The sequence below is a fragment of the Bos taurus genome, chromosome 9 (genome assembly GCF_002263795.3).
Source record: "Bos taurus isolate L1 Dominette 01449 registration number 42190680 breed Hereford chromosome 9, ARS-UCD2.0, whole genome shotgun sequence".
NCBI lineage: Eukaryota > Metazoa > Chordata > Mammalia > Artiodactyla > Bovidae > Bos > Bos taurus.
The window spans coordinates 60,144,373-60,159,604 of NC_037336.1; the positions used below are offsets into that span (position 1 = coordinate 60,144,373).

General features: G+C 40.1%; 1 protein-coding gene across 6 annotated transcripts in view; it reads left to right on the forward strand.

The window, feature by feature from the left end:
- Positions 1 to 15,232, forward strand: part of BACH2 (BTB domain and CNC homolog 2) — a 395,373-nt gene that overhangs the window by 192,435 nt on the left and 187,706 nt on the right. The gene's annotated exons all lie outside the window — the stretch shown is intronic.

Sequence of the window (15,232 nt, forward strand, 5' to 3'; positions counted from 1 at the left end):
TCTAAATATTTGTTATTTAAAACATTTTAACCCATTAGTAAATGCTAATTATATCTTTCTAGCAACTTTTGCAGTTATTGAGTAATGTCCAATTGTGAATATTTTCCATAAATAGTTGGTTTTCCAGCTGGTAGATAATATTATATATTTTCAGAAAGTTCTTTCTACAGCTGCTCATCTCTTCTGTATGTTTAAATTTCAGGCTTTTAGTTTAAATTGATAGCTCAGTGAACTTACATCACAAATCCAGTGATTTGTTGAGCATTTGTCTATGATGTGTGCCATATTTTAAATAATAAATTTTTGACATTGTATTAATGTATGTAAGTTTATTTTTGGTATGTGTGAATCGATCTTTGTAGGCTTTTCATCAGTTCTTAATATTTTAGTTATTGAATGAAACTAAAGTAATGAAGTAAAGCAAGTAAGCACTGGACCCACAGGAGACCCTGGAATGACTATGATTTAATCACCATCACTAGACTTAGCTATCTGTGCATAGCAGTTCCAAACAGTTTCTACAACATGTAGATAACAGTTCCAAAATGTCGTGTTCACATAGAGACTTACAGGTATCACATAAAGCCTTACATGTAACTAACATTTTACATCTTAAAGGATGTCATGTCACATGTTTGTACAAAGCGTAATTGGTGGTGTTGTAGTCTTTAAATCATGTGCAATGCTTGTGACCACATAGCCTGAAACCAGCCAGAGTCCTCTGTCCATGGGGTTTTCCAGGCAAGAATACTGGATTGGGTTGCCATTTAAAGATAAAAGAAAATAGTTTATTTAGATAAAATGTTGTGAACATTTGCTATGTACCTGGGACTAGCCTCAAATTTTAAATTCTATGTATTATTTCCTTTAATCTTCATAAAAATCCTATTTGTTAAGTACCACTATTGCCATTTTATAATATTAGATTTAGAGGAGTTAAGTAACTTTCTCTGGTTACTTGATAGGCAGTAAATTGTAAAGCTTGGAACCAAACCCAGGTCTGGTTAGACCCTGGAGCCCATACTCTCAATGACTCCTCTGCTGCTACCTGTTTGGCTACCTGCAAAGAAGAACAAGTCATCCTTTGTTTGGTCCACTTTTCCTTTAGATACTTACTGTGACCTTCTTGGCTTAATGTCAGCTTTTCTTAAGAGTGAATGTTGGTCTTTCCATGACAGATTAATCAAATGCATATCTTTAGAATTAATGAGAATATGTTAACATTAGCAGTTCAGTGACAGCTCTTATGTACTGATCACTGATATTAATAAAAGGCAAATCAGATTCAATGAAATTATCAAAACTCATCAGCTGTGTGGCTGGATCTTCCAGAGGAATAAGAATTTGGATACAATAACACAGGCTCCTAGAAGGCTGTTTTAATCATTGGAAAATAATTTTTCCTAACTTATAATTCAGGTACTTACATGAGTTATTTACTCATGGAATGTCATGACCCTTTCATCTTGTCTGTGTTCTCCACAGAACAGAAAAGAATGGTCAGTAGCAAAGAAAAGTCAGCTGTGTGAAAATACTACCCCTCTTCTCTTTAAATAATAGATGCTGCTGCTTCAGACTTCTTGGTTAGCATTACACTCCTGGAAAATGTCCACAGAATGTCTTCAAAAATACTTGAAGGCTTATTAGCTTGAATTTTAAATGCTCTAAGGAACTTTACATTGTCGGTTAGACTTAACTATCCTTAATTATAGCTGTATAATAAATGAAACTATAATGAATCATAAAAGAAAACTATTATAGCCAGTAACAAACACGACAGAGTACTTTAATGTACAACTGTAGATGCTGGTAAACACAAAATTGAACTAGGAGCAAGTGGAGGTGAAAAAGACTGAAAGGGCCTAAACTTAGAGAAAGAGCCATTGTGTACTGCTGCTTGGTATGAAAAACACAAAATAACAGAGAGATGTACGTTTGTTTGTTTTATAATTTTACTTTTTTATTTACGGCTGCACTGGATCTTCATTGCTGGGTGGGCTTTTCTCTAGTTGTGGAGAGCAGGGGCTGTTCTCCAGTTGTGGGGCAAGGGCTTCTCATCTCGGTGGTTTCTCCTGTGGGCCACAGGCCACAGGCTGCCTAGGCCTCAGTAGTTGCAGCACGTGGGCTCAGAAGTTGAGCTGCACAGGCTTAGCACCTGGGGGATCTTCCCAGATGAGAGATCATTACCCATGTCTCCTGCACTGAGCCACCAGTGAAGCCCCTAGAGAGATGTATGTTGGTTAAAAATACATGTAAAGACTAGAAAGCTAAAAGCAAGAATGTTGAAAATGGGGCTTCAGCCTGGCGGCCAGCAGGCCAAGTAGGATTGCCAGGGGAAATTGCTATGGAGGCTGAGGAGGCCATGGCGGTGCCCTGGAAACTATATATCATCTTCCTAAACTGGTTAATAGTGGCATGGAAGATCCATTTGAGATCAAGCCCTGAGCCTTTGGAGTGGGAGCACTGACTCCAAGACCCTAGACTACCAAAGAACTAAGCCTAGAAAGTATCAAGTAGTGAGAACTCACTCAAAGGAAACCATTTGAATACAAGACCCGGCAGCACCCAACCACCAGTAGCACCCTGTGCAGGATGCCTCATCTAAGCAACAAACAAAACAAGAATACAAACCCAATCATCAGCAGACAGGATTACCACGACACTCAGCCTGCCCATCAGAGGAAAAACAAACAAACAAAAACTCAAAACAAACAAAAATACAGTAGGGCATTGTACCCTATACGAAGCTTACACAGACCGCTGGACCAACCTTAGGAGGGCAGAAACCAAAATGAAGAAAGAATTCAACCTTGAAACCTAGGAAAAGGAGACCTCAAACACAATAAGTAAAAAAATAAATAAATAATGAAAAGGCAGAGAAATACTACACAAATGAAGGAACAAACTAGAAACACAGAAGTCCAAATAAATGAAGAGGAAATAGGCAAACTACCTGAAAAAGAAGTCAGGATGTTGAGAGTAAAGATGATCAAAAACCTTGAAAACAAAAGGGAGAAAATGCAAGAATCAAATAATAAAGACCTAGAAAGAATTAAAGAATAACCATACAAAGACAAACAACACAATTACTGAAATTAAAAATACTCTGCTGCTACTGCTAAGTCACTTCAGTCGTGTCCAACTCTGTGTGACCCCATAGACGGCAGCCCACCAGGCTCTGCCGTCCCTGGGATTCTCCAGGAAAGAACACTGGAGTGGGTTGCCATTTCCTTCTCCAATGCATGGAAGTGAAAAGTGAAAGTGAAGTCGCTCAGTCGTGTCCGACTCTTAGCGACCCCATGGACTGCAGCCTACCAGGCTCCTCCATCCATGGGATTTTCCAGGCAAGAGTACTGGAGTGAGGTTCCATGAATCAATAGCAGAATATCTGAAGCAGATGAACGGAATCAGTGAGCTGGAAGATAAAATGGTGGAAATAATTTACGAAGAGCAGAATAAAGTAAAAAAGAATGAAAAGAACTGAGGATAGTCTCAGAGACCTCTGGGACAATATCAGATGTACCAACGTTCAAATTATAGGGGTCCCAGAAGAAAAAGAAAAAACAAAGGGTATGAGAAAATTTTTGAATACATTATAGTTGAAAATTTCCCCAACATGGAAAAGGAAATAGTCAATCAAGTCCAAAAGGCACAAAGAGCCCCATACAGGATAAACCCAAAGAGAAACACACCAAGACACATACTAATCAAACTAACAAAGATCGACATTGACATTGAAGTCACTCAGTCGTGTCCGACTCTTTGCGACCCCATGGACTGTAGCCTACCAGGCTCCTCCGTCCATGGAATTTTCCAGGCAAGAGTACTGGAGTAGGTTGCCATTTCCTTCTCCAGGAGATCTTCCTGACCCAGGGATCGAACCCGAGTCTCCCACATTATAGGCATACGCTTTACCATCTGAGCCACGAGGGAAGCCCACAACAAAAATTAAACACAAAGAAAGAATATTAAAAGCAGCAAGGGAGAGGCAACAAGTAACATACAAGGGAAACCCCATACAATTAACAGCTGATTTTTCATCAGAAACTCTGCAGGCAAGAAGGGAATGGCAGGATATATTTAAAGCACTGAAAGGGAGAAAATCTACAACCAAGATTACTGTACCTGGCAAGGATCTCATTCAAAATTGATGGAGAAACAAAAAACTTCAGATAAGCAAAAGTTAAGAGAATTCAGTACCACCAAACCAGCTTTACAATAAATGTTAAAGGGACTTATGTAGTCAAGAAATACAAGAGAAGTAAAAAGATCTACAAAATCAACCCCAAACAATTAAGAAAATGGCAACAGGAACATATATATCAATAATTACTTTAAATGTGAATGGATTAAATGCTCCAATGGATACAAAAACAAGACCCATATATATGCTGTCTACAAGAAACCCACTTCAGATCTCAAGACACGTATAGACTGAAAGTGAGACGATGGAAAAATATATTCCATGGAAATGGGAAGCAAAAGAAAGCTGGAGTAGCAATCCTCATATCAGACAAAATAGACCTTAAAATAAAGAAGATTACAAGAGATAAGGAAGGACACTATGTAATGATCAAGGGATCTATCCGAGAGGAAGACATAACAATTGTAAATATCTATGCACCTGGCATAGGAACACCTCAATACATAAGACAAACACTAACAAACATAAAAGGAGAAATTGGCAGTAACACAATAATAGTAGGAGACTTTAACACCCCACTCACACCAATGGACAGATCATCAAAACAGAAAATTAATAAGGAAACACAAGTTTAAATGATACATTAGATGAGACGGATCTCACTGATACCTTCAGGACATTCCATCCAAATGCAGAAGAATACACCTTCTCAAGTGCATGTGGAACATTCTCCAGGATAGACCACATCTTGAGTCACAAATCAAACCTCAGTAAATTTAAGAAAATTGAAACCATATCAAGCATCTTTTCCAACCACAATGCTATGAGACTAGATATCAAATACAGGAAATAAACTGTAAGAAACACAAACACATGGAGATTAAACAACACGTTTCTAAATAATCAACAGGTTACTGAAGAAATCAAAAGGGAAATCAAAACTTTCTAGAAACAAATGACAATGAAAACATGACAACTCAAAACCTATGGGATGCAGCAAAAGCAATTCTAAGAGTGATGTTTACAGCAATACAGTCCTACCTCAAGAAACAAGAAAAACATCAAGCAAATAGACAACCTAACTTTACACCTAAAACAACTGAAAAAAAAGAAGAACAAAAAAAAACTCAAAAAGAAATTATAAAGATCCAAGCAGAAAGAAATGAAAAAGAAATGAAAGAAACAGTAGTAAAAATTAATAAAACTAAAAGCTGGTTCTTTGAGAAGATAAACAAAATTGACAAGACTTTAGCCAGACTCATCAAGACAAAAGAGAGAAAAATCAAATCAACAAAATTAGAAATGAAAAAGGAGAGGTTACAACAGACAATGGAGAAATACAAAGGATTATAAGAGACTATTATGAACAACTATATGGCAATAAAATGGATAACCTGGAAGAAATGGACAGATTCTAGAAAAGTTCAACCTTCCAAGATTGAACCAGGAAGAAATAGAAATTATGAACAACCCGAGTACAAGCACTGAAATTGAAGCTGTGATAAAAAAAATCTCCCAGGTATACATGTATACCTGTGGCGGATTCATTTTGATATTTGGCAAAACTAATACAATTATGTAAAGTTTAAAAAAAAAAAAAATCCTGCCCCCCCCCAAAAAAAAAAAAAAATCTCCCAAAAAACAAAAGCCCAGGACCAGATGGCTTCACAGGAGAATTCTATCAAACATTTAGAGAAGAGCCTGTCCTTCTAAAACTCTTTCAAAAACCTGCAAAGGAAGGAACATTTCCAAACTCATTGTACAAGCCACCATCTCCCTGATAGCAAAATCAGACAAAGACAACACAAGAGAACAAAACTACAGGCCAATATCACTGATGAACATAGATGCAAAAATCCTCAACAGAATTTTAACAAACAGAATTCAGCAGCACATCAAAAAGCTCACAGACCATGATCAAGTTGGGTTTATTCCAGGAATGCAAGGATTCCTCAATATATACAAATCAATCAATGTGATACACCATATTAACAAATTGAAAGATAAAAATTATATGATAACCTCAATAGATGCAGAAAAAGCCTTTGACAAAATTCAGCACCCACTTATGATTAAAACTCTTCAAAAAATGGGCATAGAAGGAACCTACCTCAACATAAAGTGGAGTCGTTCAGTCGTGTCCGACTCTCTGCAACCCCATGGACTGTAGCCTACCAGGCTCCTCTGTCCATGGGATTTTCCAGGCAATAGTACTGGAATGGGCTGCCATTTCCTTCTCCAGGGGATCTTCCCTACCCAGGGATCGACCCTGGGTCTTCTGCACTGTAGACAGACATGTTATAGTTTGAGCCACCAGGGAAGTCACTTACTCTAAGACATGGTCTATATTAGATAGGTCAACAAACAAACTCAGTAAAGTTGAGTAAACTTTAACTCAGTAAACTCAGAAACAAACTTACAACAAACATAGTAAAGGCCATATATGATAAGCCTGCAGCAAGCATTATTCTCAGTGGTGAAGAACTGAAAGCATTCCCCCTAAGATCAGGAATAAGACAAGAGTGTCCACTTTCACCCCTGTTATTCAACACAGTTTTGAAAGTCCTAGCTACAGCAATCAGAGACGAGAAAGAAATCAAGGAAATCCATATCAGAAAAGAAGAAGTAAAGCTCTCACTGTTTGCAGATGACATGATACTGTACATAGAAAACCCTAAAGATAGTATCAGAAAATTACTAGAGCTAATCAGTGAATTTAGCAAAGTTGCAGGATACAAAATCAATATACAGAAATCACTTGCATTTCTGTATACTAACAATGAAAAATCAGAAAGAGAAATTAAGGAATCAATCTCATTCATCATTGCAACAAAAAGAATTAAATATCTAGGAATAAACTTACCTAAGGAGACAAAAGAACTATACACAGAAAGTTATGACACTAATGAAAGAAATAAAAGATGACATAAGCAGATGGAGAGATATTCCATGTTCGAGGGTAGGAAGAATCAATATTGTGAAAATGACTATACTACCAAATGCAATCTACAGATTCAATGCAATCCCTATCAAATTACCAATGGCATTTTTTCACAGAAAAATTTCACAATTCATATGGAAACACAAAAGACCCCGAAAAGCCAAAGCAGTCTTGAGAAAGAAGAATGGAGATGGAGGAATCAACCTTCCTGACTTCAGATTACACTACAAAGCTACAGTCATCAAGACAGTATGATACTGGCACAAAAACAGAAATATAGACCAATGGAACAAGATATAAAGCCCAGAAATAAACGCATGCACCTATGGGTACCTTATTTTTTACAAAGGAGGCAAGAATATACAATGGGGCAAAGACAGCCTCTTCAATAAATGGTGCTGGGAAAACTGGAAAGCTGCATGTAAAAGAAAGAAATTAGAGCACTTTCTAACCCCATACACAAAGATAAACTCAAAATGGATTAAAGACCTAAGTGTAAGACCAGAAACTGTAAAACTCTTAGAGGAAAACATAAGCAGAACACTCGATGACATGAATCAAAGCAAGATCCTCTATGACCCACCTCCTAGAGTAACGGAAATAAAAACAAAAGTAAACAAATGGGACCTGATTAAACTTAAAAGTTTTTCTCAGCAAAGGAAACTATAAGCAAGGTGAAAAGACAACCCTCAGAATGGGAGAAAATAATAACAAATGAAACAACTGACAAAGGATTAATTTCCAAAATATGCGAGCAGCTCATACAGCTCAATCCCAGAGAAACAAACAACCCGTTCAAAAAGTGGGAAAAAGACCTAAACAGACATTTTCCCAAAGAAGACATACAGATGGCTAACAAATACATGAAAAGATGCCCAGCATCGCTCATTATTAGAGAACTGCAAATCAAAACTAAATGAGATATCACCTCACAGCAATCATAATGGCCATCATCCAAAAGTCTACAAACAATAAATGCTGGAGAGGGTGAGGAGAAAAGGGAATACTCTCGCACTGTTGGTGGGAATGTAAATTGATACAGCCACTATGGAAGACGGTATGGCGATTCCTTAAAAAACTAGGAATAAAACCACCATATGACCCAGCAATCCCACTCCTAGGTATATTCCAGGAGGACACCAAAATTGAAAAAGACACATGTATCCCATTGTTCATTGCAGCACTGTTTACAATAGCTAGAACATGGAAACAACCTAGATGTTCATCGACCAATGAGTGGATAAAGAAGTTGTGGTACATATACACAATGGAATATTACTCAGCCATAAAAAGGAACACATTTGAGTCTGTTCTGATGAGGTGGATGAACCTAGAACCTATTATGCAGAGTGAAGTGAGTCAGAAAGATAAATATCATATTCTAATACATATATACAGAATCTAGAAGAATGCTACTGGAGAACTTATTTACAGGGCAGTAATGGAGAAACAGACATAGAGAATAGACTTATAGACATGGGGAGAGGGGAGGAGAGGGTGAGATGTATGGAAAGAGTAACGCAGAAACTGACATTACCATGTGTGAAATAGATAGCCAGCGGGAATTTGCCGTATGGCTCAGGAAACTCAAACAGGGGTTCCGTATCAACCTAGGGGGGTGGGCTGAGGAGGGAGACGGGAGGGAGGTTCAAAAGGGAGGGGATATTATGTATACCTATGGATATAGGGGCTTCCCTTATAGCTGAATTGGTAAAGAATCCACCTGCAATGCAGGAGACCCCGGTTTGATTCCTGGGTCAGGAAGATCCCCTGGAGAAGGGATGGGCTACCCACTCCAGTATACTTGGTCTTCCCTTGTGGCTCAGCTGGTAAAGAATCCGCTTGCTATGCAGGAGACCTGGGTTCGATCCCTGGGTTTGGAAAATTCCCTGGAGAAGGGAAAGGCTACTCACTCCAGTATTCTGGCCTGGAGAATTCCATGGACTGTATAGTCCACGAGGTTGCAAAGAGTTGGACATGACTTTCACTTTCACTTTCATGGCTGATTCATGTTGAGGTTTGACAGAAAACAACAAAATTCTGTAAAGCAATTATCCTTGAATAAAAAAATACAAAGAAAAAAGACTGTTGAAAATGAAGTGCAAGAATTAGGAACAATCAAAGAGATTACAGAAAAGAGAAAAACTAAAGCTAACCACATACATACCCTCTAGAATTATCTCTTTTGTCTTTGGTAGGATTCCACATTAGTCCATTTGTTCATTAATACCATAATCATTCTTGAGTACCTCTAGCTCAGGCTCAGAGATGAACAGGAGAGCATAGTCCTTACCATCAAGGAGCTTAAAAAGGAATGGAGGCATTTAAGTGAGTGATCATCTGGGGAATAACAAAGGCCGTGACTGCAGAAGTGTGGGACGCTGTCAGTTACAAAAGAAGCAAACCTAACCCAGATCAGGGAGGGGGTCTGAAAAAGTTCCCAGAGGAACTCTCCAATCTGACACCTGAAGGATGAGTTAGCCAGGTCAGGGAGAGGGGAATGAATGACTGTGAATCCTGAGGTGACAGTGGCTGGTGCAGTCAAAGAACTGAATTTCAGGGCAGCTGAGGAGTAGAGCAGGGGAGGAGCAGTAGCGAAAGAAGAGACTTTGGAGGGAGCAGCATCCTGAGCTACCTTAGAAGCTGTAATTGAGCTTCATCCTAAAATCAGTGGGAAGCAGGGAAGTGACATGGCGAGGTTTCCATGTTGAAAGATGACTCCCTACGTTGTAGAAATGACCTGGAGAAGAAGGAGATTGGCAGCAAGGAGACCAGGTTGGGGAATGGTGAGAGACAAGGAAAGCTTGGACTCTTGTTTCATCTGCTGAAATGGAGTCAAGATGACAGACGTTCATAGAGCAATGATGTCTTGAGAAGACAGAGTCTGGACAAGTTGTAGCACATTATTTCTCTCTGGAGAAGGGAATGGCTACTCACTTCAGTATTCTTGCCTGGGAAATTACATGGGCAGAGGAATCCGGCAGGCTACAGTCCATGCAGTCACAAGAGTTGGACACAACTGAGCAGCTAAACCACCACCACTCTGTCACCTTACTTGCACATGACTATTTTGCAGCATGCAGAGGTCTTTCCTGCAGGATATCATACCACCCATTGTTAAATACATGCTTGCATCCAGTCAGCAAATATTAATCACCTGCTATATTCCAGATACTGTCCAAGATGGTAGGAATACAGCATAGCACAGGAAACAAGATTGCTGCTCTAGTGAAGATTCCCATTGTTTCAGGAATACAGACTATAAACCATCCCCAAGGTAATTTCAGAGAGTTATGAGAGCTATACAGGTAATAAAATGTAGCAATATGTTCAGGAGGAGGACAGTTATAGGGAAGTGTGTAGAGGAAGGTCAGGTAATGCCTGATGTAGGGAAGAAGGACCTCACCAGGCTAAGGGAAGGGCCTTTCAGGCCAAGGCAAAAGAAGGTACAAGCACTGAAACAGACAGAAAGTGGATAGTGGAGTGGCCTGCAGACTGAAGTGACTGGGAAAGGGGGAAGAAAAGGAGGATGAGTAAGAATGAAGAGAGAGAACTAGGCAGGGCTTTGTAAGCCTGAGTAAGATCCCTGGGTTCTATTCTGAAAGCCAATGTGAAGTCCAAAGGAAAGGTGTCAAGCAGGAGAGAGATGGTAGGGAAAGTGGTAACAAGAATTCTGTTTCAACCATGTAATGTTAGACATGCAAGTTGGATAAAAAGGTTCAGGTGCTGAGTGCATAATTGGAAATGGAAATCAGAGAGGAAGTCAGGGCAAGAAAAAGAGATTTCGAAGCCTTCAGCATATGGGTAATAGAAGTCATAGACCTGGGAGTGAGTGTAGTTGGAGAAGAGAAGTCCATGGTTGAAGCCTTGGACCACACTAACATTTTGAAGGGGAGTCAGCCAAGGCTCTGGGGTAGGGGGGTGGTCACAGGTGAAGTGAGAAAGCCAGGTGAGTAATCAGGACAATGTGATGCTACTGAAGCCACAGGAAGAAGTTGTTTCATGGTGGAGCTGGGCCACTGAGTCAGGTGGTACTGAGACATCACAGAAGAGGAAAAGAGAAGATGAAGCGTGAAACTGAGAAGATTGAATTCTTGGGGACTTTGATAAAAGCAGTTTATTTGAAGTAACACAAAACCTACTTAACACAGGCTAAGGATGGAATGAGAAGTGAGACAACAACACTAGCAAGTCTAAACAACTCTTTTGAGGATTTTCTTTCCTTTGAAATGGGGGCAGAGAAAGGGAATGGTACCTGCTGAAGTTATGGAACCAACAAAGGATTTGAAGATGGGAGATAGTAAATGTGCTGGGATGCCAGTGGTCCCGGAGAGACCTTGATGTCACAGGAAGAGGAAGGGTAAATTCAGGGACAAATTCCTTAAGTGGGAGCATGGGTGTAGGATCCAGAGCTCAAGAATAGGCATTGATTCCTGGTAGGAGGAAGAGGAGCCGACCGGATGCCCAAGGATGGGGCTCGTCACCTCTGTGTCTGCAACAAAGAGGTTGACAGTAGAGAACAGCCAAGACTGACGATATTTCTTGGGAGACCCTACGAAAAGAAGGGTCTAGATTCTACATTTGTTTGGGATTTTTCCCACTTGTCCGGAAAGATGGCAGACATTCTCCATCATTGGTCCCAGTCTTTGGGTCTCCTCCTATAGGTTGTGGGAAGGGAAGAGCCCAGCTGATAACCAGGTTGTATGTTACACTGGCTTCCTCTTTCCTGATGTTCAGTAATCAGACTGCCTCCCAAAAGCCAGCAGCAAGGGGAATTGGACAAAGAGTGTTGGTGATTTCTTGGTAGTTCATGGTCAGTAAATAAGCCATGAAGGTGTAAGCCTGAGTCCACTTCTTGACCTTTCCTTCTTAGGCCAGTTATAAGAGAAAGCAGCTCTGGAGTTGAAATGTCTCCTTTTGGTATTGTAGGGATCAGCAGCTGAAGCAGGTCAGCTTAGTCAGGGCTATATTCTATCCCAGGCAAATGCTGTCCATCTTCCCAGAAGGATATTTTAAATATTATTATTGTCAATGGTTGGGGAAGGGAATGGTAACTCATTCTAGTATTCTTGCCTGGAAATTTCCAGGGACAGAGGAGCCTTGTGGGCTACCATCCATGAGGTCGCAAAGAGTCAGACACGACTGAGCACACACGCGCACACACGCACACACACACACACTCACCCCGTCAATGGTAATGAGCACCAATCATTCCCTTCATTATCTCAGGTTAGTGACACATGACTAACTCTGTGTCATCTCAAAACATCCCCCAGGTGAGGGGGTGGTTTCAAAAAAAAAGGAAGTGAACTGTGTCTGGTTTCATTATGAAGCTGGGACCTGTATCTATCCTCATGCCGCATGGGCAGGACACAGCGCAAAGCAGAAATCTTGAAATCTCTTCCATCACTAAACATCCTCTTGTCTTAGATAGTTCTCAGTAGGAGAAATAAATAAACATGGTAAATATTTATTCTGAGTTTCCTCTCCGAATTGACCAAGCAGATTTCAGTGCAGCATACACGGGATCCAGTTCCTAAAGGTCATTTTGTATTGAGTTAGTTTTCATCTTGACTGCCCTCTGCTTTGTAAGCCTAGTACAATTTAAGAATTACCAAAAAATCTCTCGAGCACAGTTCTCTTTCATGTGTTCTTTTGTTACTGAGGGGATAAACAGAAGGAAAGAATTAAAAAACAACAACATCAAGTAATTCAAGCTGAGAGAGTTGACATTTAATAATAGAAATCAGTGTCAAGACCTATGGTTGTATCCAAATAAAGAAATCAGCTTCACAAATAGAAAATGCAGGAAGTAGAAGGCAATAGCAATATATGAAAAATCCTCATAAGACTTACTTTCCACAAGCTCAATCCATCAGTGATGGGAAGGAGCTGCCCAAAATGTTAAGCAAATCGTGGTTTGCACTGTAGGACTAAGAAGAGGGTAGATAGTTCTGTCTGCTCATCACAGTTAAAATGATGCTGAATCTGAGATCACATTTTGATGATATATTGGCAAATGTATTATTGGCTATTGTGTGGTATTAGCTTTAAATGATTGTTTTTTAATGGAGAGCTTTTTTTTTATTTCGAAAGACAATGGCTTGAGACAATGACAGAAAATTTGAAACCATGTCCCAAGTGACATTAGAAGAAACTGAAAACAATTACTTGGAGAAAAGACTTGAGATAAAATAGAAAGATGGAGCCATGACTGTTCCCTAACATGTGTATGGGTGTTATCCTTGCTCCAGTGACCCTGGAGGGCAGACCAGTATTTTTAGGTTATAGGGAGGCAGATTTGCCTGAGAGAGAACTCTAATGATAGATGCAGTGATGTTGTGCATATAATTCCCCAAAATGGAATTGACTGTTTCGGAAATAGTACCTTTCTTCTCACTGGAGGAATTTAATCAGAATCAACCACTTGGTGGTCAAACCTTTAATGGTGGATTGTACCATCTAGCCCTTAAAATGCCTCTCACCTTGTAATGGTGTTGATGGGTGTTTATTTCATGGAGCATGTAGGTTTGCTTTTCATTAACCATCTAATGCTCAAAATTCTCCAAGCCAGGCTTCAGCAATACATGAACTGTAAACTTCTAGATGTTCAAGCTGGTTTCAGGAAAGGCAGAGGAACTAGAGATCAAATTGCCAACATTCGCTGGATCATCGAAAAAGCAAGAGAGTTCCAGAGTTCTGCTTTGTTGACTATGCCAAAGCCTTGACTGTGTGGATCACAAGAAACTGTGGAAAATTCTGAAAGAGATGGGAATACCAGACCGTCTGACCTGCCTCTTGAGAAACCTATATGCAGGTCAGGAAGCAACAGTTAGAACTGGACATGGAACAACAGACTGGTTCCAAATAGGAAAAGGAGTTCGTCAAGGCTGTATTTTGTCACCCTGTTTATTTAACTTATATGCAGAGTACATCATGAGAAACGCTGGGCTGGAAGAAACACAAGCTGGAATCAAGATTGCTGGGAGAAATATCAATAACCTCAGATAAGCAGATGACACCACCCTTATGACAGAAAGTGAAGAGAAACTAAAAAGCCTCTTGATGAAAGTGAAAGAGGAGAGTGAAAAAGTTGGCTTAAAGCTCAACATTCAGAAAACTAAGATCATGACATCTGGTCCCATCACTTCATGGCATATAGATGGGAAACAGTGGAAACAGTGTCAGACTTAATTTTGGGGGGGCTCCAAAATCACTGCAGATGGTGATTGTAGCCACGAAATTAAAAGACTCTTACTCCTTGGAAGGAGGATTATGACCAACCTAGATAGCATATTCAAAAGCAGAGATATTACTTTGCCAACAAAGGTCCGTCTAGTCAAGGCCATGGTTTTTCCAGTGGTCATGTATGGATGTGAGAGTTGGACTGTGAAGAAAGCTGAGCGCCAAAGAATTGATGGTTTTGAACTGTGGTGTTGGAGACGACTCTTGCGAGTCCCTTGGGCTGCAAGTAGAGCCAACCAGTCCATCCTAAAGGAGATCAGTCCTGGGTGTTCATTGGAAGGACTGATGCTGAGGCTGAAACTCCAGTACTTTGGCCACCTCATGCGAAGAGTTGACTTATTGGAAAAGACCCTGATGCTGGGAGGGATTGGGGACAGAAGGAGAAGGGGACGACAGAGGATGAGATGGCTGGATGGCATCACCGACTCGATGGACATGAGTTTGGGTGAACTCTGGGAGTTGGTGATGGACAGGGAGGCCTGGAGTGCTGTGGTTCATGGAGTCCCAAAGAGTCGGACACGACTGAGTGACTGAACTGAACTGAACTGAACCATCTACTGGATTAAAACAATGAGCTATGCAGGCAAAGTAAGAAGAAGTGGCCACTTCTCCCATGCTGCTGTTGGTGCATGAGGATAATTTGATGAAATAAATATCTATGAAATATTTTAGTGTTTTTGAAACTTTGGCTGCAAAATATGAAAAGGTCTTTTTCTGGTCAGTCCTTATCTCAGGGAAGCAAAGAGAAATCATTTAACTACAGATTGAGCACAATGAGCTGCCACCCTGCTTTCTTCTCCCTCTTCTGAAGATGGGGTGCTTTAGCAGGGAGCTCTGGAGAGAGCAGAAAGCCCAAAGTTGGTGGAGTTCATTAACTCCACGCAAAAATATTGGTGCGATCC